Source organism: Eriocheir sinensis, chromosome 24 (genome assembly GCF_024679095.1).
Source record: "Eriocheir sinensis breed Jianghai 21 chromosome 24, ASM2467909v1, whole genome shotgun sequence".
NCBI lineage: Eukaryota > Metazoa > Arthropoda > Malacostraca > Decapoda > Varunidae > Eriocheir > Eriocheir sinensis.
The window spans coordinates 12,277,652-12,303,002 of NC_066532.1; the positions used below are offsets into that span (position 1 = coordinate 12,277,652).

At 42.7% G+C, this 25,351-nt stretch overlaps 2 long non-coding RNA genes across 6 annotated transcripts; both read right to left on the bottom strand.

Moving 5' to 3' along the window:
* Positions 1-3,176: 3,176 nt before the first annotated feature.
* On the bottom strand, positions 3,177-3,877 carry LOC127002847 (uncharacterized). The gene is made up of 3 exons (XR_007756574.1): positions 3,797-3,877; positions 3,421-3,504; positions 3,177-3,269 (listed from the first exon to the last, which is right to left on the bottom strand). It is a non-coding gene; the product is annotated as an uncharacterized LOC127002847 (long non-coding RNA).
* A 19,254-nt stretch (positions 3,878-23,131) lies between these two features.
* LOC127002846 (uncharacterized) lies at positions 23,132-25,121 on the bottom strand. Of its 5 annotated transcripts, XR_007756572.1 has the most exons (5): positions 24,777-25,121; positions 23,741-23,782; positions 23,657-23,698; positions 23,489-23,572; positions 23,132-23,404 (listed from the first exon to the last, which is right to left on the bottom strand). It is a non-coding gene; the product is annotated as an uncharacterized LOC127002846 (long non-coding RNA). The 5 variants fall into 5 exon arrangements; XR_007756573.1 differs by lacking the exon at positions 23,657-23,698 and having other exon boundaries at positions 23,135-23,404; XR_007756570.1 differs by lacking the exon at positions 24,777-25,121 and having other exon boundaries at positions 23,138-23,404; positions 23,657-23,750.
* Positions 25,122-25,351: the final 230 nt, after the last annotated feature.

A 25,351-nucleotide genomic window follows, 5' to 3' on the forward strand; every position in this document is an offset into this window, starting at 1 on the left:
GAGACCTGTGAAGAAGAGAAAAAAGATAATGAGTGGAATAAGAGGAAGGGAGAAAAGAGAGGAAAGAAAGGAGGAATAAAGAAGAGGAAGAGAGATAATTCGTAAATCGGAGGGGAGGAAGATGGAATTAAGAGAGGAAAGAATGAAGCCCTCTATTCACTGCTCCAAGAAAAGAAAATTCAAATGAGAGGCAAGAAGGGGGGGGTCAATTTCGGATGGCGAGGTGTCTTTTTTTATTTTATTTTTTATATTTATCGATACTACATCAAGCTTCTTCAAAGGCATTTACCGGTTTAAGAAGTATGTTTTTTTTTCTTTTTTTACAACAAAGGAGACAGCTCAAGGGCACAAAAAAGAAAACAATAATAAAAAAAGACCGCTACTCGCTGCTCCTACAAAAAAGAATCAAAAGAGGTGGCCGAAAGAGAGGTCAATTTCGGGAGTGCTTCCTATCCAAAAGCCGACTCTCCGCTCAGCTACCCTTCAACTTATCTAACAGTTAGACTAATACACAATATCCATGAACCTTACACAAGCCATATCACACAAGACATAACACATATCACTAACACGAGAATATTGTGCTTTACATTCTCTGCATCGCTATCATTTCTCACTAATATAATACAATAGCCAGAGAGATCACAAGACGACACATATCACTAACGCGAAAATATTGTACTTTCCATTCTCTGCATCGCTATTATTTATCGCTATTTTTCACACTAATAACAATAATGGTGATAATAAAAAGAAAAAGAATTAGATTAACGATAAGAATAATAAACAACAATCACTACAACTATACTCTTGCACTTTAAATGACCCTTATAATTGCAATAACTACTACTATTGACGCTACCACCACCACTACTACTACTACTACTACTACTACTACTACTACTACTACCTCCTTCCATTCCACCCATCACCTCTCTCTCTCTTCCTCTTCCTCTTTATGCCTCTCTTCTTTCCTCTCTTTTCTCCCTCCTTCCATTCCACCCATCACTCCTTTCTCTTCCTCTTCCTCTTTATTCCTCTCCTCTTTCCTCTCTTTTCTACCCTCCTTCCATTCCACCCATCACTCCTTTCTCTTCCTCTTCCTCTTTATTCCTCTCTTCTTTCCTCTCTTTTCTCCCTCCTTCCATTCCACCCATCACTCCTTTCTCTTCCTCTTCCTCTTTATTCCTCTCTTCTTTCCTCTCTTTTCTCCCCTCCTTCCATTCCACCCATCACTCCTCTCTCTTCCTCTTCCTCTTTATGCCTCTCTTCTTTCCTCTCTTTTCTCCCCTCCTTCCATTCCACCCATCACCCCTCTCTCTTCCTCTTCCTCTTTATGCCTCTCTTCTTTCCTCTCTTTCTCCCTCCTTCCATTCCACCCATCCTCCTCTCTCTTCCTCTTCCTCTTTATGCCTCTTCGTTCCTCTCTTTTCTCCCCTCCTTCCATTCCACCCATCACCCCTCTCTCTTCCTCTTCCTCTTTATGCCTCTCTTCTTTCCTCTCTTTTCTCCCTCCTTCCATTCCACCCATCACCCCTTTCTCTTCCTCTTCCTCTTTATGCCTCTCTTCTTTCCTCTCTTTTCTCCCTCCTTCCATTCCACCCATCACTCCTTTCTCTTCCTCTTCCTCTTTATGCCTCTCTTCTTTCCTCTCTTTTCTACCCTCTTTCCATTCCACCCATCACTCCTTTCTCTTCCTCTTCCACTTTATTCCTCTCTTCTTTCCTCTCTTTTCTACCCTCCTTCCATTCCACCCATCACCCCTTTCTCTTCCTCTTCCTCTTTATTCCTCTCTTCTTTCCTCTCTTTTCTACCCTCCTTCTTCCTCTTTATTCCTCTCTTCTTTCCTCTCTTTTCTACCCTCCTTCTTTTCCACTCATCACCCCTCTCTCTTCCTCTTCCTCTTTATTCCTCTCTTCTTTCCTCTCTTTTCTACCCTCCTTCCATTCCACCCATCACCCCTTTCTCTTCCTCTTCCTCTTTATTCCTCTCTTCTTTCCTCTCTTTTCTACCCTCCTTCCATTCCACCCATCACCCCTTTCTCTTCCTCTTCCTCTTTATTCCTCTCTTCTTTCCTCTCTTTTCTACCCTCCTTCTTTTCCACTCATCACCCCTTTCTCTTCCTCTTCCTCTTTATTCCTCTCTTCCTTCCTCTACTACTACTACTACTACTACCACCACTACTACTACTACTGCTGCTGCTACTACTACTACTACTACTACTACAACTACTACCACAACAACTGCTACTAATACCACTACCACTACGACTACTTCTACAACGTCTACCACTACAGTCCCTATGAGTTTGCTATTCACGGCAGCGACTATAGATCAATCGTTATAGGCAATTAACTTTCCCTTCCTCCCATCAGCCTTACCTTCAGCCCTTCCTCTGCCTCCCTAACTCAGGATGTGATCTCTTCCCTCCTCTCTTCATACCCTCCTGTCTTCTCTCCTCTCCTCTCACTTTGCCTTATTTCCCACATACTTTCTCTCTTTTTCTCCTTTTTCTGCTTCTTTGTCTAATACTTTGCCTCCTAACTTAACCTTACGATGTAATCTCTTCCCTCCTCTCAATATCCCTTCCTGCCTTCTCTCTTCTCCTCTCAGTTTGCCTTATTTCCCACATACTTTCTCTCTTTTTCTCCTTTTTTTGCTTCTTTGTCTAATACTTTGCCTCCTAACTTAACCTAACGATGTAATCTCTTGATTCCCTCCTCTCTTCATCCCTTCCTGTCTTTCTACCTTCCTCTCCTCTCAGTTTGCTTTATTTCCCACCTACTTTCTCTCTATTTCTCCTTTTTCTGCTTCTTTGTCTAATACTTTGCCTCCTAACTTAACCAACGATGTGATCTCTTCCCTCCTCTTAACATTCCTTCCTGTCTTCCTACCTTCCCATCCTCTCAGTTTGCCTTATTTCCCATGTACTTTGTCTTTTTCTCTTTTTCTGCTTCTTTGTCTAATACTTTGCCTCCTAACTTAACCTAACGATGTGATCTCTTCCCTCCTCTCAATATCCCTTCCTGCCTTCTCTCTTCTCTCAGTTTGCCTTATTTCCCACCTACTTTCTCTCTTTTTCTCCTTTTTCTGCTTCTTTGTCTAATACTTTGCCTCCTAACTTAACCTAACGATGTAATCTCTTCCCTCCTCTCTTCATACCCTCCTGTCTTCTCTCCTCTCCTCTCAGTTTGCCTTATTTTCCACCTACTTTCTCTCTTTTTCTCCTTTTCTGCTTCTTTGTCTAATACTTTGCCTCCTAACTTAACCTAACGATGTGATCTCTTGATTCCCTCCTCTCTTCATCCTTTCCTGTCTTCCTACCTTCCTCTCCTCTCAGTTTGCTTTATTTCCCACCTACTTTCTCTCTATTTCTCCTTTTTTTGCTTCTTTGTCTAATACTTTGCCTCCTAATTTAACCTAACGATGTGATCTCTTCCCTCCTCTCTCCATCCCCTCCTGTCTTCCTACCTTTCTCTCCTCTTAATTTGCCTTATTCCCCACCTACTTTCTCTCTTTTTCTCCTTTTCTGCTTCTTTGTCTAATACTTTGCCTCCTAACTTAACCTAACGATGTGATCTCTTGATTCCCTCCTCTCTTCATCCCCTCCTGTCTTCCTACCTTCCCATCCTCTCAGTTTGCCTTATTTCCCATCTACTTTCTCTCTTTTTCTCTTTTTCTGCTTCTTTGTCTAATACTTTGCCTCCTAACTTAACCTAACGATGTGATATCTTCCCTCCTCTCAATATCCCTTCCTGCCTTCTCTCTTCTCCTCTCAGTTTGCCTTATTTCCCACCTACTTTCTCTCTTTTTCTCCTTTTTTTGCTTCTTTGTCTAATACTTTGCCTCCTAACTTAACCTAACGATGTGATCTCTTGATTCCCTCCTCTCTTCATCCCTTCCTGTCTTCCTGCCTTCTCTCTCCTCTCAGTTTGCCTTATTTCCCACCTACTTTCTCTCTTTTTCTCCTTTTTTGCTTCTTTGTCTAATACTTTACCTCCTAACTTAACCTAACGATGTGATCTCTTCCCTCCTCTCAATATCCCTTCCTGCCTTCTCTCTTCTCCTCTCAGTTTGCCTTATTTCCCACCTACTTTCTCTCTTTTTCTCTTTTTCTGCTTCTTTGTCTAATACTTTGCCTCCTAACTTAACCTAACGATGTGATCTCTTGATTCCCTCCTCTCTTCATCCCTTCCTGTCTTCCTGCCTTCTCTCTCCTCTCAGTTTGCCTTATTTCCCACCTACTTTCTCTCTTTTTCTCTTTTTCTGCTTCTTTGTCTAATACTTTACCTCCTAACTTAACCTAACGATGTGATCTCTTCCCTCCTCTCAATATCCCTTCCTGTCTTCTCTCCTCTCCTCTCAGTTTGCCTTATTTCCCACCTACTTTCTCTCTATTTCTCCTTTTTCTGCTTCTTTGTCTAATACTTTGCCTCCTAATTTAACCTAACGATGTGATCTCTTCCCTCCTCTCTTCATCCCCTCCTGTCTTCCTACTTTCCCATCCACTCAGTTTGCCTTATTTTCCACTACTTTCTCTCTTTTTCTCTTTTTCTGCTTCTTTGTCTAATACTTTGCCTCCTAACTTAACCTAACGATGTGATCTCTTAATTCCCTCCTCTCTTCATCCCCTCCTGTCTTTTTACCTTCCTCTCCTCTCAGTTTGCCTTATTTCCCACCTACTTTCTCTCTTTTTCTCCTTTTTTTGCTTATTTGTCTAATACTTTGCCTCCTAACTTAACCTAACGATGTGATCTCTTTCCCTCCTCTCAACATTCCTTCCTGTCTTCCTACATTCCCATCCTCTCAGTTTGCCTTATTTCCCACCTACTTTCTCTCTTTTTCTCCTTTTCTGCTTCTTTGTCTAATACTTTGCCTCCTAACTTAACCTAACGATGTGATCTCTTGATTCCCTCCTCTCTTCATCCCCTCCTGTCTCCCTACCTTCCTCTCCTCTCAGAACACCTTACTTCCCACTACCTCTCTCCTGTAACCCTGCCTTAATTCATATTTTCGGTCACATTTCTCTTCCTCTTTTTCATACTTTTCTTTTGATATTTTTAGGTCATGCTTTGAAATCCTTCCAAACTTCTGATCCTTTGCTGAAACTGTTGGCATATATGTCTTCCTTGTTACGCTTGTGAGTGTAAGGATCAAAAACTCGTCTTTCATGTTCATATTTCCTTGTAAAAGTTTGTCATATGTAACTTGAAGGTCTCACAGCTGCTGCAAAGTCGCGCTGAGAGTATTTACTGCCTCGTATATTCTTTCCTTGTAAAAGTTTGTCGTATCTAACTTGAAGGTCTCACAGCTGCTGCAATGTCGCGCTCAGAGAATTTACTACCACGTATATTCTTTCCTTGTAAAAGTTTGTCATATGTAACTTGAAGGTCTCACAGCTGCTGCAATGTCGCGCTCAGAGAATTTACTACCACGTATATTCTTTCCTTGTAAAAGTTTGTCGTATATAACTTGAAGGTCTCACAGCTGCTGCAATGTCGCGCTCAGAGAATTTACTACCACGTATATTCTTTCCTTGTAAAAGTTTGTCATATATAACTTGAAGGTCTCACAGCTGCTGCAATGTCGCGCTGAGAGTATTTACTGCCTCCTATATTTTTTCCTTGTAAAAGTTTGTCGTATATAACTTGAAGGTCTCACAGCTGCTGCAATGTCGCGCTGAGAGTATTTACTGCCTCGTATATTCTTTCCTTGTAAAAGTTTGTCGTATATAACCTGAAGGTCTCACAGCTGCTGCAATGTCGCGCTGAGAGTATTTACTGCCTCGTATATTCTTTCCTTGTAAAAGTTTGTCGTATTTAACTTGAAGGTTTTCCAGCTGCTGTAGTGACCAGAATTTTCCTCACTTACTTTTCCCTTTTTCTTTGATTTCCTATCCCTCCATTCTCTCCTGTCTTTCCTCCCTCCTTCCATCCCACCCATCACCCACCACCCCTCCCTCTTCCTCTTCCTCTTTATTCCTCTCTTCTTTCTTCTCTTTTCTCTCATCCTTCATTTCCACCCATCACCCCTTTCTCTTCCTCTTCCTCTTTATTCCACTCCTCTTTCCTCCCCTCCTTCCATTCCACCCATCACCCCTTTCTCTTCCTCTTCCTCTTCATCCCTCCTTTCTTTCCTCTCTTTTCTCCCCTCCTTCCATTCCACCCATCACCCCTTTCTCTTCCTCTTCCTCTTCATCCCTCCTTTCTTTCCTCTCTTTTCTCCCCTCCTGCCATTCCACCCATCACCCCTTTCTCTTCCTCTTCCTCTTCATCCCTCCTTTCTTTCCTCTCTTTTTTATCTCCTTACTTCTTTACTTCCCTTCATACATTTATCTTTATCTTTCTCTTTATTTCACCTTTCTTTCCCTCTACCTGTCATCTCCCTCCTATTCCACCCATTATTCCTTTTCCTTCTGTCTATTTGTCTCTCTGCTATAATCCGTACCTTTACTCGCTGATCATTGCCTCCACCCCTTCTTTTGCATCCTCTCTGGTTCCTCTTCCGTGCCCTTATCCCTTCCTCCTCCTCCCTGTCACACGCCGCCGCCCGCCACACACCGACAAGGCCAGCCACCAAATCTTTCACACGCAGAGCAGATGAGTCAGTCCAGGCCGCCCGGTGCCCAGATGGAGAAGATAGGAAGAGGAAAAGGAAGACGAGGAGGTTGACGAAGACGAGGACTAGGAGTTTGACAAGGAAGAAGAAGAAGAAGAAGAAGAAAAAGAAAAAGAAGACAAAGAAGAAAAAGAAGAAAAAGAAGACAAAGAAGAAGAAGAAGCAGAAGAAGAAGCAGAAGCAGAAGAAGAAGAAGAAGAAAAAAAAAAAAGAACAAGAACACAACAACAACAACAACAACAACAACAACAACAACACGGAGTAGCAAAAATAAAATAAAAAAGATACAAGAAAAGGAGTAGGAGAATGTGGAGCAAATGGACCGTATTGGCTATACAGGCAGCGCCACATGTGGCCACTCAACTCTAAGCTGTATTATCCATAGAGTTCAAGTTATAGACTAGAGTGCGTCTGAGGCTGTCTCGGGATACACGGCCATGATGCCGCCGTCGCCTCAAACCGATGATTGCACACACTTCACTCCTACCCGATTTCAGTTTTCTCCATGTCAAATAGTAGAGTCAGGAAATTGGGTAGGAGTAAAGTGTGTGCAGTCGTTGGCTTGGAGTGGTAGCGGCACCAAGGCCTTGTATCCTGGAGGCAGCCTCAGACGCACTCTAGTACATAACTTGAGTTCTATGGAAAGTACTGCTTTGACAGTTTGCTGAGTGGCCACGTGTGGCGCTGCCTGTATAGCCAATACGGTCAATTAAGGATGAGTGAAAAGGGAAAGGGGAGTAAAGCTATTAAGAGGAGGAGATAAGAAGGATGATGAAGAGGAGGAGGAGGAAGAGGAGGAAGATGAGGAGGAGGAGGAAGATGAGGAAGAGAAGGTTGCTGAGGAGGAGGAGAAGGATGCTAAGGAGGAGAAGGCGGAGGATTGGGGGGGGGGGGGGTTGTATGGACCTGTTACCTGTGCTACGAGAACCTGCAGGTGTCACGGGGATTTATCGGACCGCCTCGTTAGCCAGACAGGTGCTACATCATACCTAACACCTTCCCTCCCCTGCCCCTCCTCCCTCTCCTCCCCTTCCCCCGTCACCCCTCCACCTCCCTTGCAAAACACGCACCTTGCCACATGGGTTCCCAAACACCCCTACGCTATACGCCGTTATCTCTTATGTGACTTGTATTTGAGAGTTGCTTCCTTCATTTCTTCTTTTATTTTGTTGTTGTTGTTTTTGTGGGGGGGAGGGGGGAGTGTGGGGAGGGAGGGAGTGTGTGTGTGTGTGTGTGTGTGTGTGTGTGTGTGTGTGTGTGTGTGTGTGTGTTTCTTGTCTGTTCCTCTGTGTCTGTCTGTTTGTCTGTCTGTCTCATTCTCATTCTCCTCTCCTCTCCTCTCCTCTCCTCTCTCTCTCTCTCTCTCTCTCTCTCTCTCTCTCTCTCTCTCTCTCTCTCTCTCTCCTAAATCTCATCAAGGTCATTCTGTGTACTGTGACGTTGGTTGGCATTTATGAAAGTAAGGTCAGGCCGACAAGCAGGTAAGGGAAGGGCAAAGGAATAGGAGAAGGAAAGGTAAAGGAAGGGTACGCTCCTATACCTATCTTGACACGGTGGAGTTTACAAGAGTTGACATAGTATGGTTTGCCTTGAGTTTCTTTCTCCTCTGGTTCTATTCACGTGTTCAGCTTATAATGCCTAGCTCTTCTCCTATCCAGTCTTCTTTTTTTTCTTTTGTTCTGCTTGCTTCTTCTTTTTATTATTTTTATTCTTCTTCTTTTTATTATTTTTATTCTTCTTCTTCTTTTTATTATTTTTATTATTATTCTTCTTTTTTTCTACTTCTTCTTCTTCTTCTTCTTCTTCGGCGTCTTTTCTTCGGCTTCTTCTTCTTCTTCGTCTTCTTCGTCTTCTTCTTCGTCTTCGTCTTCTTCTTTTTCGTCTTCTTCTTTTTCGTCTTCTTCGTCTTCTTATATCTTCTTACTCCGCCCTCCTCCTCCTCCTGCTCCTCCTCCTCCTCTTCCTTTTCCTCCTTCTTGCTCTTTTGTCTTTTTTTTCGTATGTTCTTTTTTCTGATTATTGTTATTCTTCGTTTTTTTTTCTACTTCGTCGTCGTTGTTGTTGCTGTCGGTGTCTTCTGTATTTTCTTCTTGTTCTTTTTCTTCTTTTTCTTCTGTATTTTCTTTTTTTTTTCTTTTTCTTTTTCTTCTTCTTGTCTCTTCTTCTTCTTGTCTCTTCTTCTTCTTCTTCTTCTTCTCCTCTTCTTTTTCTTTTTCTTTTTCTTCTTCTTCTTCTTCTGTCTCCTCTTTTTCTTCTTCGTTTTCTTCTTTTTCTTCTTCTTCTTCTTCGTCTTCGTCCTCTTCTTCTTCTTCTTCTTCTTCTTCTTCTTCTTCTTCGTCTTCTTCTTCTGTCCTCTTACTCCACCACCGCCTCCTCCTCCTCCTCCTCCTCCTCCTCTTCCTCTTCTACTACTCTTCGTTTCCTGCTCCAAATCTTCTTCCTTCTCATTTATATTTTCCTTCATTTACTAATCCTCGTCCTCCTCCTGCCTTGGGAATGAGGGTAGAATGCAGGTAGTCAAAAGGGGCAGCTCTTGATGATGTAACAGTGATAAACGACTCGGACAACCATTAATTAGAAGACTATGTAGTCGGGGACGGGTCGGAGGGGGCGGCGGCGGCGTTGGGCTTCTGGCTATGGACAAAGACGGCCATCTCCTGCACGCTACCAAGAGACAGAAGAAGAAAGGAAATAGGAAATAAGAAGAAAATACAGAAGAAAAAGAAATGAAGGAAATACAGAAGACAAATACAACAACAACGACGAAGTAGAAAAAAATAACAATAATCAGAAAGAAAAGAACATACTAATGGTCTACACAAGGGTCGGCATTCTCATACGCTTCCGCCTCTCACACATCAACTACTTCCAAAGGCCGAACAGGAGACCAATTGGGTTTTAATGAGGGGTTTCTTCAGGTTCATGGTACAGAAGAAGGGTCAAACTACCACCACGGTCATAAAAGTACCTCCGGAAATGCCCAAAACTCCTGCGAAAACACTGTCAAATGTGAGTGTTTGAGAATATATGGTCCCAAGTTTACTGAAGTCACTGGCGCCGCAACTACAATGGCCCTACGGCGCAGACTATGTGTGAAGTAACGACCCGATGACCCAGTGAATAGTCCTGTTGGAGTTGAGAAAGTAGAGAAGATAGAAAGGAATGGAGACAACGAAAAGAAGAAGTATAGATGGATGCTGGGTAGAAAAGAGAGGAGAGAGAGAAAGGGAGAGAATAAAGAGAAGAAATATCGAATAGTGATGCTGAGTAAAAAAGATAAAAACATAAGACACAGAGGAAAGGAACCAAAGAAGAGAAGAAATATAGACGGATGCTGGATAGAAAAGAGAGGAGAGAGAGAGGAAGGGAGAGAATAAAGAAATAAAGAATAGAGATACTAGGTAAAAAGATAAAAACAAAAGACACAGAGGAAAGGAACCAAAGAAGAGAAGAAATATAGACGGATGCTGGATAAAAAAGAGAGGAGAGAGAGGAAGGGAGAGAATAAAGAGAAGAAATACAGAATAGTGATGCTGAGTAAAAAAGATAAAAACAGAAGACACAGAGGAAAGGAACCAAAGAAGAGAAGTATAGACGGATGCTGGATAGACAAGAGAGGAGAGAGAAGAAGGGAGAGAATAGAGAAATACAGAACAGAGATGATTGGTAAAAAAAGAGAAAGGACAGAAGACACAGAGGAACGGAACCCCAAAAAAGAGAAGTATAGACGGATGCTGGATAAAAAAGAGAGGAGAGAGAGGAAGGGAGAGAAAAAAAAAAGAAATATGGATGCTGAGATGCTGGGTTAAAAGGAGAAAGGACAGAAGACACAGAGGAAAGGAACCCCAAAAAAGAGAAGTATAGACGGATGCTGGATAGAAAAGAGAGGAGAGAGAGGAAGGGAGAGAAAAAAAAATTATGGATGCTGAGATGCTGAGTTAAAAGGAGAAAGGACAAAAGACGGAGAGAAAAGGAACCAAATAGAAGAAAAGATATAAAGATGTTGGATAGAAAACAGATAAGAAAGAGGATAGACAGAAAGGCCGGCAGAAAGAAGAAAAGGAATATATTGGGATGCTGGGTACAAAGGAGAAAGGAATAGGAGACAGGTCAGAGGAGGCAAAAGAAAAGGTACTATACACTCCTCCTGATTGAGATGATAAAGAACCCACAAGACCAAGGTACTCAGAGCATTAGGGTCTCGTTCTTTCATGTCACCGCCGAGCATAGAAGATTCATGGGGAAGGGGAATGTACGCTGTCGTTGATTCATATGTTTGGTGCGCCGCGGACATTGATCTGAGCAGAGTCCACGCACACAAGGAAAGGGAAGGAATGTGAAGTGCTGGACCCCATTGTTTGTGGTGCTGTTTCCAGGGTGAACGATAGGTTAGGTTAGGTTAGGTTAGGTTAGGTTAGGTTAGGTTAGGTTAGGTGTGTCTGGCATTGATCTGAGCAGAGTCCACGCACACAAGGAAAGGGAAGGAATGTGAAGTGCTGGACCCCATTGTTTGTGGTGCTGTTTCCAGGGTGAACGATAGGTTAGGTTAGGTTAGGTTAGGTTAGGTTAGGTTAGGTTAGGTTAGGTTAGGTTAGGTTAGGTGTGTCTGGCATTGATCTGAGCAGAGTCCACGCACACAAGGAAAGGGAAGGAATGTAAAGTACTGGACCCCATTGTCTGTGGTGCTGTTTCCAGGGTGAACGATAGGTTAGGTTAGGTTAGGTTAGGTTAGGTTAGGTTAGGTTAGGTTAGGATAGGTTAGGTTAGGTTAGGTTAGGTTAGGTGTGTCTGGCATTGGCCTGAGCAGAGTCCACGCACACAAAGAAAGGGAAGGAATATAAAGTACTGGACCCCATTGTCTGTGGTGCTGTTTCCAGGGTGAACGATAGGTTAGGTTAGGTTAGATTAGGTGAGGTGAGGTGAGGTTAGGTGAGGCGTGTTTGGCATTGATCAAAGCTGAGTCCACATACACAAAGCCGAGAGAAAGGGAAGGAATGTGTGTTGCTGGACCCGATTCTTCAATGTGCGTTTCCCCTTCCAATGTCAACAATAGGTTAGGTTAGGGTAGGGTAGGTAAGGTGAGGTGAGGTGTGTCAGTCCACATACACAAAGCCGAGAGAAAGGAAAGGAATGTATAGTATTTGACCGGATTCTTTATTATGCATTTCCGATTCCAGTATGAACGATAGGTTAAGTTAAGTTAAGTTAGGTTAGGTGTGTCTGGCACTAATCTAAGCTGAGTACACGCACACCAAGCCTCAGAAAAAGGGAGGGATTCTACAGTACTGGATCCGATTTTTCGTGGTGTAGTTTGCCCTTCCAGTGTGAACGATAGATTAGATTAGGATAGGTAAGTTAAGGTGTGCCTATCAGTTTTTCTTCTTCTCTTTGGTTCGTTTCCTCTGTCTTCTGTCCTTTCTCTTTTCTACCCAGGATCTCTATTCTATATTTCTTCTCTTTATTCTCTCCATTCCTCTCTGTCAACTCTCTTTCTACCCGTCATACCTAAATATTTCTTCACTTCATTTTCTTCCTTCCTCTCTATCTTCTCTCCTTTCCTTCCAATTCATCATCCCTATTCATTTATTTTCCTCTTTATCCCTCTTTCTTCCTCTCTCTCACCTCTCTTTTCTTCTACACATCATCCATATACATCTCTCTTGTCTCTCCTTTCCTCTCCTCTATCTGTTCTAAATATTTCCTTTATCTGTGCCCTTCCTAATCATCCTATGCTATCGTTTGGTCCAGTAGCAGTTCAGTGTATATATTAGTGACTGTGTCCCGAATAAATATTTTCACAGCAAAGGAAACGGCTCAAGGGCAAAAAAAATATTAATAATGGGAAACGAATAAAAAAAGCCCGCTAAACACTGCCCCTATAAAAAGAGTCAGAAGAGTGGCCAAAAGAGAGGTCAACGAGTCACTAGAACACTAATCAAGAGGCGACGAGTAAAGGAATTGAGGGAGAAAAAATAGGAGGAAATGGAGATAGGAGAGAAGGAAGATGATGGAAGGGAAAGAAGACAAAACGAAGATACAAGAATGAAAAAAAACAAATGAAATGAAGAACATAAGAGAAAAAAGATAGGAAAAACGACAAGAGAGAGGGAAGATGAAGGAAGGGAGAAAGATAAAACGAGATAACAGAAAACGGAAAAAAAGGAAGGGAAATGAAGGATGAAAACAAAGAAATAAGATGAAGAATGGAGAGGTGTGACCATTCCCACGCATCATCCACGCCCGGGCATTGGGTGACGAGGAAGGGACGGGGGGAGGGGAAAAATGAGGGAAATACTGTCAAGGGAGGGATAGAGAAGAGCGGATGTCACGGGGCGGAAGAGAGGAATAAAGGGCGTGACAATGGGCAGGACGCCCCGCAGCCCCAGCCCACAAGCTTTCCGCGTCACTCGCCTCGTCCGGCACGTGTTTTTAATTACACACAGCAAGAGGAGGGAATGGAAGGGGGTGACAATGGCAGCCCACAAGTCAGTCCGCGTCACTCGCCTCTCCCGGCACGTGTTTTTGTTTTTATACACACAGCAAACTACATAGTGTCAGGAATCAACTGCAGGCACCCACCACTCAGTGCCGATGACTTGGAAGTGCCAGAGATTGATTTGGGGGATCCATCAGCTCTGGCGCTCTACCTCGCCCTGCACCAAACTGAGCTTCAGCCTGAGCCAGACCACGAGGAGCCACCAGACAGTGAACAGGCCCACGAGGCAATGCCAGAAGAGGACCAAACGGAGCCAGCGCCGAGTGCCCAGGCTGTGTGAGCGGGGTTGGGGAGGCCCTGGGTGCACGCCTTCCTGGACGGCCTGGCAGTGCTGCACACGGTCGGGTACTGCCTCCTGCTTCTCTACGCGGCTTGGCACTAACAACACAGGCCTGGTACAGTGCCGGGTACGGCCGGAGCCGCCGGGAGCCACGCCCTCGCCCACGCCCGCGCTTCTTGACGTAGAGAAGCAGGAGGCAGTACCCGACCGTGTGCAGCACTGCCAGGCCGTCCAGGATGGCGTGCACCCAGGGCCTCCCCAACCCCGGGCACACAGCCTCCTGGGCACTCGGCGCTGGTTCCGACTGGTCCTCTTCTGGCACTGCTTCGTGGGCCTGTTCACTGGCTGGTGACTCTTCGTGGTCTGGCTCTGGCACCGGCTCCCGCTCAGTTTGGTGCAGGGCGAGGTAGAGTGCCAGAGCTGACGGATCCCCCAAATCAATCTCTGGCACTTCCAAGTCCTCGGCGCTGAGTGGTGGGTGCCTGCAGTTGATTCCTGACACTATGTAGTTGTGGCCACTGGACGATGGGGCCAATTCCTCAGGCTTAGGCTCCGTCAAGTGAAGGCCATTGTAGAGTGCCAGAGATGACGACTCCCCCAAGTCGACCTCTGGCACTGTGTCACGGACCTGGGCACTGTTTGGTGGGTCCCTGCTGTACTCTGTTGGCCCTGTGGTGTTTCGACCACCGGCTGCTGAGGTTTCCTCGTGAGACACTGGCTCTGTCCTAAGAGAGTAATTGAGTGCCAGAGATGACGACTCCCCCAGGTCGACCTCTGGCACTGTTTCGTTATTCTGGGCACTGTTTGGTGGGTCCCCGCTGTAGTCTGTTGGCCCAGTAGTGTTCCGTCCACCGGCTGATGGGGCCTCCTCGTGAGGCACTGGCTCTGTCCTGAGGGAGTGGTAGAGTGCCAGGGACGACGACTCCCCCAGGTCGGCCTCTGGCACTGTCTCGTGGCTGCCATTGTCACCCCCTTCCATTCCCTCCTCTTGCTGTGTGTAATTAAAACAAAAACATGTGCCGGACGAGGCGAGTGACGCGGACTGACTTGTGGGCTGCCATTGTCACCCCCTTCCATTCCCTCCTCTTGCTGTGTGTAATTAAAAACACGTGCCGGACGAGACGATTGACACGGACTGACTTGTGGGCTGGGGTTGCGGGGCGTCCTCCCCATTGTCACCCTTTCTTCCCCTTCTCTTCCGCCCCGCGACACCCGCTCCCCTCTGTCCCTCCCCTGATTGCATTTCCCTCGTTTTTCCCCTCCCGCCGTCCCTTCCTCGTCACCCAATGCCCAGGCGTGGAGGAAACGAGGGAATGTTCACACCTTTCCTCAGACATGCGCTATTTTGCTGACTTGACTTTTACTGTATAACACACACACACACACACACACACACACACACACACACAGACTCCACGGTATCAATAATTCAGACATCGAGTCATACTTGCCACTGTTCGAGAGAGAGAGAGAGAGAGAGAGAGAGAGAGAGAGAGAGAGAGAGAGAGAGAGAGAGAGAGAGAGAGAGAGAGAGAGAGAGAGAGAGTTACTAATCCCCATAATCTCCCTTCCCCATACATTCCTTCCTTTAACTTTCCCCAAACACCAAACCTTCTCCAGCTGATCCCTCAAAAACCTTCCTCAGACTTTCCCCAAACGTCAAACCTTCACCAAATCCTTCTCAAAACCTTCCTTTAACCTTCCCAAAGACTTTCAATGCTTCCTCAAAATTATCCCAAATCTCCCAAGACATTATTGTAAACCTTCCTTAAAATACCCACAAATCCTAACCCAAACTTGCTTATATACTTTCTTAAATTTCCACAAAACTTTCCACAAATTTTCACTCAAACTTTTATTCGTATACACCGACCACGATACACACACGTCCTTATTCATCTCACTCATCTTACTGACCTTATTCATACAGATTCATAGTTGCAAATAAACACATGTCGTTATTAATCTGTACATATACGAGTCTTTGAAAGTGTCGCTGTACAGACCGTCATGTTTTAGTGTTGTGTAAGTGCCGGGAAGGGACAATAGTTCAGGGTCACGGCGCACCAGAATGCAAAACAAGTTCCTACACACAAAAAAGAATAGGAAAATATTAAGGAAGGATAAAAAAAAAGTAGGAAAGAAAAATACGAGTACATAATAAATAGAATGATCGACGGATGGATGGATGGATGGATGGATAGGTATATCGATAAACGGATAAATTTATAGATGGATATGTACATAGATGCATAACGAAATGGATATAAATGCAGAGGGATAGAAAGAGACAAAGATAGATAGAGATATTGAGACACAAAGACAGGGAGAGATAAAGATACGTAGAAAGATTTGGTGGTTAACTGACCAAAAAATAGACAGAATGACAGATAGATGGACAGACACGTGCAGATTGATAGTTAGATTGACAGACTGAAAAAACGTATATATATTATACATACATACCTATATATATGGTATATATGTATATATATATATATATATATATATATATATATATATATATATATATATATATATATATATATATATATATATATATATGTGTGTGTGTGTGTGTGTGTGTGTGTGTGTGTGTGTACTAGACTGATATAAACGCATTAATTAAAATAGATAGATAAAAATTAAAGTAAAGAAAAACTTTTAAGTAGGAAAAAGTTAAAAAAAACTTAGCCCTCCCCAACCTCCATCATGCGGTCCGGTCTGGTCACCTCACTACTGAAAGGATATCAAGGTGTTAGAACTTGTGCAAAGGAGGTTGACAAAAATGTTCAAATGTTTAGAAACTTGCCATATAGGATAGACTCAACAAGGACATGAATTGCTTCACCAATAGTGGTGGATGAGTAGGACAGGCTCGGCAATCACGTTGTGAGTGCCAATACGATAGATACATTGAAAAAAGGATAGATAAATTCATTAAATGTGAAGTTAAGTGGGTTAGGTTTACAGGAGCTGTCTTGTATAGGCCTACCTGCCTCTTGTAGACTCTATGTTCTTATAAAACATCATGTGCCCTGCCCACTGCCAGTTCGTGAAATGAAAAGTTAACATTATAACTAACATGAAAAGACCGGCAAAAAGAGGCAAATAGGTCACCGTAATAAATATAAATCCACACACTACTGAAATAGAATCGCATTAACACTATTTGACTTAGGATAAAAGAAACAATGTCTGCGTCTCGTTCAGATAGTTTGAGAAGCAGACACGAAAAAAAAAAAAAAAAAACGAGCGAGCGAGAATACAGAGGCAGAAAAAAAAGAGAGGGAAGGGGAAGGAAAGAAAAAGCGGAGAGAGAGAGAGAACAGAGCACGGGACCCATAATGTACGAAACGAAATAATATAGCGAAGCGAAACTGCCATAACCTTTCACTTTACCTGTGTCCCCCTCTCTCTCTCTCTCTCTCTCTCTCCACCCCTATTCTCCTCAAAGTCTCTCGTCTTTCCTCTTCTTTTCCATTACTTTCTCTTCGTCTTCACCTCCTTTTCCTTACTTGCATTTTCTTGCGTCTTTACTTCTTCTTTATTTCCTTTTCCTCACTTTTTTTATTCCTCTCCTTCGTTTTTATTATTTTTTCCATTCAGTCCATTTGCCTCCTTTTTCGTCTTCTTCAATCTTTGCTCATCCTTCTCTCTCTCTCTCTCTCTCTCTCTCTCTCTCTCTCTCTCTCTCTCTCTCTCTCTCTCTCTCTCTCTCTCTCTCTCTCTATATATAAACATAATATTTCTGTACAAAAAGGAGGCTCAAAATTACACTTTTTAGTTTTAACTATTTCAAGAGTCTGTGTATGGGACTAAATTCTCTCTCTCTCTCTCTCTCTCTCTCTCTCTCTCTCTCTCTCTCTCTCTCTCTCTCTCTCTCTCTCTCTCTCTCTCTCTCTCCCTCCCTCCCTCCCACCCCCTTTCTGTAGACAAACTCATTACCCTCAAGATTTATGGGCGAGACACGAAAGTCCTCTCAAGCAGCTTTTAAGTGAGGTTAGTCGTCTTTTGTTCTGCTGCGAGGGGGTTCAAATGGGCCGTGGCTGGCTGGCGGGTCCCTGCTGTAAAATTAGGCTCCACAGGCGATTTAGGGCGGATAAAGCAGAGGGTTCGATCTTATCTCGCGTGTTTGGGTCCTCCTCTCCGGCCAAGACAAGGTGTTCGATCGCTCTTCCTTGTCTATTGGTTGTAGTGGTGATGGTGGTATTGAAGGGAGTAAGCAACCACACACACTTATCTATCTATCTATCTATCTATCTATCCATATGTCTATCTATCTGTGTCAATCTGTCTACCTCTGAATCTATCTATCTCCCATAAATCCCACATACATATTCTCTATTTCTTCCATTCTTTCTTACGTTCTCTCTCTCTCTCTCTCTCTCTCTCTCTCTCTCTCTCTCTCTCTCTCTCTCTCTCTCTCTCTCTCTCTCTAATGTAAGGTATTAGGAAGAATCGGCTCTAACCGTGGTAAAAACAAGATATTGGGTCGCCTTTACCAGTCGTGATAAATGGGAAGGTAGAGAATTTTCTTGATATCAACGCAACTTAAATTACTAAATGCGAGGGAAGGAAAATCTGATAGTCATAGGGCCAGTTTGACAGTCCAGTACAGCATGTTTGTAAGCTCCCCAACCAAACACAAAATACTACGAAAATGACGTATATACTATTTGGCGTTTATATAAAAAGAAGGAACCACACAGGAAATCTATTTAGTATCTGGTATTGAGTAGAAATAACAGATCATTGTGGAGAATATAGTTTGGTTTGGGCGCTTACAATGAATGTGTTGGACTGTCGAGCTGACCCTTCTTAAAACATTTCCGGAGCAAAAGAACAAACAAGTCAAGGCTTTCGAAGGGTCTCTGGGCATATCCATGAGTACTTTATGACACCAAGCCAACGTTACCAGATTGTCGTACTCAGCCTCTTATATTTACCGACTTCCGACCCAAAAACTGTCTCGTGGACCCCAATAAGGAGATTCACTTATAATTATCGTTAAAAGAGTTAATTCCTGATGTTTCTTGGCAATAGCTAGGCGTCAGAAACCGGTAAATACTATGCTCTGAGTACGACAATCTGGTAACGGTGCCCTGGTTGTAGTTTGACCCTTTTTCTGTACCATGAACCTAAAAAAGTACTCAATAGAACCTAAATCATCTTTAAAACCTTTGAAAATAGTTGATGTGAGAGGCGGAAGTGTCTGGGATTACCGACTTAACACTCTTACGAAACAGACAAGGTATTGGATCGTCTTTACCCGTGTTAGATTAAATGCGCGGTAATGAGAGAAGAATCTAATATTATTCAGTGGCAAAAACAAAGTACTGGATCGCTTTTTACTCATATAGTCGTGGTGATGATGTAGATTATATCATTAAGTGCGTGGTAATGAGAGAAGGAAGAATCTAATATTATTCAGTGGCAAAAAACAAAGTACTGGATCGCTTTTTACTCGTATAGTCGTGGTGGTGATGTAGATTATATCATTAAGTGCGTGGTAATGAGAGAAGGAAGAATTTAACACTGGTGCGAATATAAGACAAGGTAGACTGGATCCTCCTCACCCGTGTAGTCGTGTTGGCATTTTAGATATTATCAGATGCGCGGTAATAAGAGAAGGAAGAATTTAATACTATCCCGTGCCAGACACAGGGTACTGGATCCCCCTTACTCGTGTAGTCGTGTTAGATTATATCGTTAAGTGCGTCTAGAAGTGAGAAAAGGGAAAACCTACTAGTCTGACCCAAGCTGACAACATAAACCTAAGCGTGTTCGTAAGCACAGTGCAGATTAGCGGAAAGTGGTGCGTGAGATAAACACAAACAGAGGTTAAAGAAAACTTGGAAGCCATAGCAGTAGGCAATCAGTGCTCAGCTTGCAAACACGCTTAGGTTTATTTTGCCAGCTTGGGTCGGACTTGGGACAGACTTTATCATTCCGTGCCAGAAACAAGGCACTGGATCCCCTTTACTCGGGTAGTCGTGTTAGATCATATCATTAAATGCGTAAAAGTGAGAAAAGGGAGAATCTAATATCATTCCGAAACAAGGCACTGGATCCCCCTTACTCGGGTAGTCGTGTTAGATTATATCATTAAATGCGTAAAAGTGAGAAAAAGGAGAATCTAATATCATACCGTGCCAGAAACAAGGTACTGGATCCCCCTTACTCGGGTAGTCGTGTTAGATCATATCATTAAATGCGTAGAAATAATAAAAGGGAGAATCTAATATCAATACGTGGCAGAAACAAGGTATTTGATCGCCCTCACTCGAGCAGGGTGTTGGGGTGAGCGGGCAGACATGCACACACGCTAACATTACCGCCACTTGGCTGATCAAAGGCACACTAATGAGAGGGTTCAGTTGTCTAATGTACTTTTTATGGTCCCGTACCTGGCTATCACCCGGTGCTCCCCACGCCCAGGTACTCCAGTGAGGGTTAACAGGAATTAGAGAGAGTGTTTGTATCATTCTGTGAAGTAAGGAGAGGGTACAGGAGTTATTATTTTCTTTGTTTTGCTTTGTTTTTGTTTTCTTCGTCTTTCCTTATTCCCTTTCTCTTTTTTTCTTTTCTGTTCTTTTTCTTATTATTATTATTATCTTATTATTATCTTCTCCTTCTACATATTCCACATCATTCTTTATACTTAAATCTTCATAATTTGTCACTATTTTTCTTCTCTTTCTCTTCTCCTACTCTTCGTTTTCTTCCTCCTCCTCCTCCTCCTAATTCGTTTTTATTATCATCATCATCTTAATCATTGCTCTCCCCCTCCTCCTCCTCCTCCTCCTCCTCCTCCTCCTCCTCATCATCATCATCATCATCATCATCATCATCATCATCATCATCATCATCATCATCATCATCATCATCATCATCTCCTCCTCCTCCTCCTCATCATCATCATCATCATCATCATCATCATCATCATCATCATCATCATCATCATCATCATCATCATCATCATCATCATCATCATCTCCTCCTCCTCCTCCTCATCATCATCATCATCATCATCATCATCATCATCATCATCATCATTATCATCATTACCATTTATCTCCCCTCCTGCACTTCCTTCTCCTCCTCCTCCTCCTCCTCTTCCTCTTCCTCCTCCTCCTCATCATCATCATCATCATCATCATCATCACCATCATCATCATTTTTCCTATTTTCCTCCACTTCCTTCTCCTCATCCTTATCCCACCATGCAACTTGAGAGAAAAAAAAACTACGAATTTCCTTGAATGGCGACATCTGAATACATTATATAATCCCCCAAGTCTAGGAGGATGTGCACGCAATAGCCTCCGTTCACCCGTTTGTATGCTAATGAAGTGAAACTCGACAAATTTCGGCATACAAACAAAGCACTCGGGGCCCTCAAGGTTAAAGATGGCAAGACATGGCCAGACTTACACGTAGGAGGAAAAGAGTACGTCTAGATATGGTTTTACTACGGCGGGCAGACTCGGAAACATTCTTCATGCGTCATATTATTTAACTGGAATGAAGAGAGGTTGGAGAAGGAGAAAAGGACAGAAAGGAAGAAAGAGAGAAAGAAAGGTAGACAGAAACATACAAATAAACAAAGAAGAAAAGTTAAGTTAAAGAAGGACGGAAAGAACGAATGTAAGACAGAATCAAACAAATAAACAAAGAAGTAAAGTTAGAGAAGAAAGTAAGAAGGTGAGAAAAGAAGAAAAGTTATTATAAAGGAAAGTTTAAAGATGTATAAAGTTGGAGAAGGAGAGAAAGAAGGACAGAAAGGAAGAAAGAGAGAGAGAAAGGTAGACAGAAACATACAAATAAACAAAGAAGAAAAGTTAAGTTAAAGAAGGACGGAAAGAGCGAATGTAAGACAGAATCAAACAAAGAAAGAAGTTAGAGAAGAAAGTAAGAAGGTGATTAAAGAAGAAAAGTTATTATAAATTAAAGTTTATTAAAGATGTTGTAAGAAGTTAGAGAAGGAGAGAAAGAAGGACAGAAAGGAAGAGAGAGAGAGAGAGAGAGAGAGAGAGAGAGAGAGAGAGAGAGAGAGAGAGAGAGAGAGAGAGAGAGAGAGAGAGAGAGAGAAACATACAAATAAACAAAGAAGAAAAGTTAAGTTAAAGAAGGACGGAAAGAGCAAATTTAAGACAGAATCAAACAAATAAACAAAGAAGTAAAGTTAGAGAAGGAAGCAAGAAGGTGAGAAAAGAAGAAAAATTAATATGAAGGAAAGTTTAAAGATATGAGTGAAACAAAGAGAAGTTTAAGTTAAAGTCAATAAGTATGAAGAAAAGAGAATATCATACACAAAAATAAGGGAAAAGATTAATATACAACACCTCTCCTTCCGAAACCGACCTCTCTTATGACCACGTCTAAACTCTTTTCTATAGGGACAGTGATTAGCGGGCTTTTTTTCTTGCCCTTCACCTGCTTCCCTTTAATGTAAAATAAAAAAATATCACAACTTCGAGAGAACCATGCCTGTCAGTCTCTCTTTTTCCCCCTGCACTTCCTCCTCCTCCTCTTCCTCCTCCTCCTTATCATCATTATCATCATTTTTTATTAAGAGCCAACCTGACCAGACCACCACAACCGGGCGAACAATGCAAAAAACGACATTAACAACCCATCGGTGGTCTTTTGAAAGGTTCCATCGTCGCTACACACACACACACACACACACACACACACACCTGAATGAAATAAAGGACGGGCTTACATTAGGGCCGCGGCGTCACATTCCGATCTGTATCTCTCCACGGACAAAACACACACACACACACACACACACACACACACACACACACACGAAAAAAGGGTGTTTGAAATCGCTGAATCTTTAATATCTGCGTAACTGGATACCCTGAGAGAGAGAGAGAGAGAGAGAGAGAGAGAGAGAGAGAGAGAGAGAGAGAGAGAGAGAGAGAGAGAGAGAATAAAAAAGAATACAATACGTAACAAAGCAGAGAGGAGGAGGAAAAGGAGGAGGGAGATAAATGGGAAGGGAGAGAAGGAGTGGGGGGAAGGTGGAAGGAGAAGAAGGGAAGGGAAGAAGATTGGGAGGGAAAGAAGGGAAGACAAGGGAAGGGAGGAAAGCAGGGAAGCACAGAGGGAGGAAGGGAGGTAGGAAGCCGTACACACCCCCGGAGGCCTCCACCCTTCCTCCTTCCCCCTCTAACCCCCCCCCCCCCACGTCTCCATGGTTGAAGGTAATTAAAACGTCGATGGTGTTTAGCTTTGTAAACACAGCTATCGATCGTCTGACTAGTTTTTTTCTTTTTTTTACGGTTTAATGGGGAGGCGGTGGCTGAATGAATAGCGTGACAGCGCCGCGTCCAGGGAAGACGCGGGTTCGCCCCCCGCCCGGTGCCACAAGCCGGATTTTTCAGTCACCGCCGAGTGGCCTAAGACTACCCACATGCTGTCCAGAAGACCACCTGTCAACCCGGACTCAAGATTTTAGGATCAAAGATGAGCTCCGGTGTGGTGTCATCTGCCATCCACGTATTTTGAGACATCACATCCTGATTTCCGTATGCGCGGCTTTATTTACAAACAGAGGGTGAATGACTTTCGGTACGGTACCGTGTCTTTTGTCGTCTGCCTATGTGATACGTCCCACCCAAGTTTATTCTTTTTTTTTTTAAGTAAATGATGACGCATGTTTTGACTTTGAAAACTGCTTGAAATATGAAAGTTTCCTCCAGCACCCCTTGTATGTCAGTAAATGTGATAAATGAGATAACCTGCATCCTTTGTATGTCATTAAATGTGATAAAGGAGATAACCTACACCATTTGTATGTCGGTAAATGTGATAAATGAGATAACCTACACCCCTTGTATGTCAGTAAATGTGATAAATGAGATAACCTACACCCCTTGTATGTCAGTAAATGTGATAAATGAGATAACCTACACCCCTTGTATGTCAGTAAATGTGATAAATGAGATAACCTACACCCCTTGTATGTCAGTAAATGTGATAAATGAGATAACCTGCATCCTTTGTATGTCAGTAAATGGAATAAATGAGATAACCTGCATCCTTTGTATGTCAGTAAATGGAATAAATGAGATAACCTACACCCCTTGTATGTCAGTAAATGTGATAAATGAGATAACCTACACCCCTTGTATGTCAGTAAATGTGATAAATGAGATAACCTGCATCCTTTGTATGTCAGTAAATGGAATAAATGAGATAACCTACACCCCTTGTACGTCAGTAAATGTGATAAATGAGATAACCTACACCCCTTGTATGTCAGTAAATGTGATAAATGAGATAACCTACACCCCTTGTACGTCAGTAAATGTGATAAATGAGATAACCTACACCCCTTGTATGTCAGTAAATGTGATAAATGAGATAACCTACACCCCTTGTATGTCAGTAAATGGGATAAATGAGATAACCTACACCCCTTGTATGTCAGTAAATGGGATAAATGAGATAACCTACACCCCTTGTATGTCAGTAAATGTGATAAATGAGATAACCTACACCCCTTGTATGTCAGTAAATGGGATAAATGAGATAACATAAGCCCCTTGTATGTCAGTAAACGTGATAAATGAGTAAGGTTGCACCGATAAGCAATTTGGCCGATTACCGATTACCGATTAATCGGTAACCAATAATCGGCCGATACCGATTAATCGGCCGATTATTTAGAAATTGTCAATGTTATTAATCTTCCTTAATTACTGGACACTGGTACCACAAAGTTAAAGACATACCGTAACCCTCATGTTTACAACTTTGTTTACTGCCCAACTGTCATCTCCTGTATGGAGCTCAGCAATATACTTCTAGTAATTTGTTACTTATAATTTAGCCTTGCTTTGTGGAAACAACCTGGTTTTAATATGTTAGAATTTGCCAGTTTTCTCTTTCTTGTTTAGATACTATTAGAAATGGTAGTGTACAGAAACTTAATCAATCTCTCAAGTCTTTTACTAACTTACTGTTTGTTACACTGTGATTGCTTATTTCAAAACTAAAAACGCCGATTACCGATTACTTACCGATTAATCGGTGCAACCCTATAAATGAGATAACCTACACCCCTTGTATGTCAGTATATGTGATAAATGAGATAACCTACACCCCTTGTATGTCAGTATATGTGATAAATGAGATAACCTACACCCCTTGTATGTCAGTATATGTGATAAATGAGATAACCTACACCCCTTGTATAAAGGAGATAACCTACGTCCCTTGTACGTCAGTAAATGTGATAAAGGAGATAACCTACACCCCTTGTATAAAGGAGATAACCTACGTCCCTTGTATGTCAGTAAATGTGATAAATGAGATAACCTACACCCCTTGTACGTCAGTAAATGTGATAAAGGAGATAACCTACACCCCTTGTATGTCAGTAAATGTGATAAATGAGATAACCTACACCCCTTGTATGTCAGTAAATGTGATAAATGAGATAACCTACACTCTCCTCATTAATGGTCATGTTTCTCGGATACTCTCCACTTAATGATATCTGAATTATGGGGTCCATGTCATCCCTGAGTTTGGCCATTTTCCCATAAAAACTGCCATACTGTCTTGCCGCCATCTTGCCTGGACGAACTACAATATCAACACAATGTGTTTGTAAACATCGGGTTCCGCGCATGCGCAGATCAGGCTGGAATGTCTCAAAATAGGTGGATGGCAGATGAAACCACACCGGTGGGCAGCATGAGCCAATGCAAGATGGCGCTACTATAAATACTTGCCTGCGCCACAAAGGGCTGGGCCAAAATCAGGCCCCTCCAAACAAGCCTACCAGCGCTATAGGCGAAAACGTAAAAAAGAAAAGGAAATAAATAAAACATTAAAATGAAATTAATATCACCATCATTATTATCATCACCATTAGCATGTCAGGTAGGAGGTGGTCACAGTAATTGTGATCATCATCATAGGTAATGATA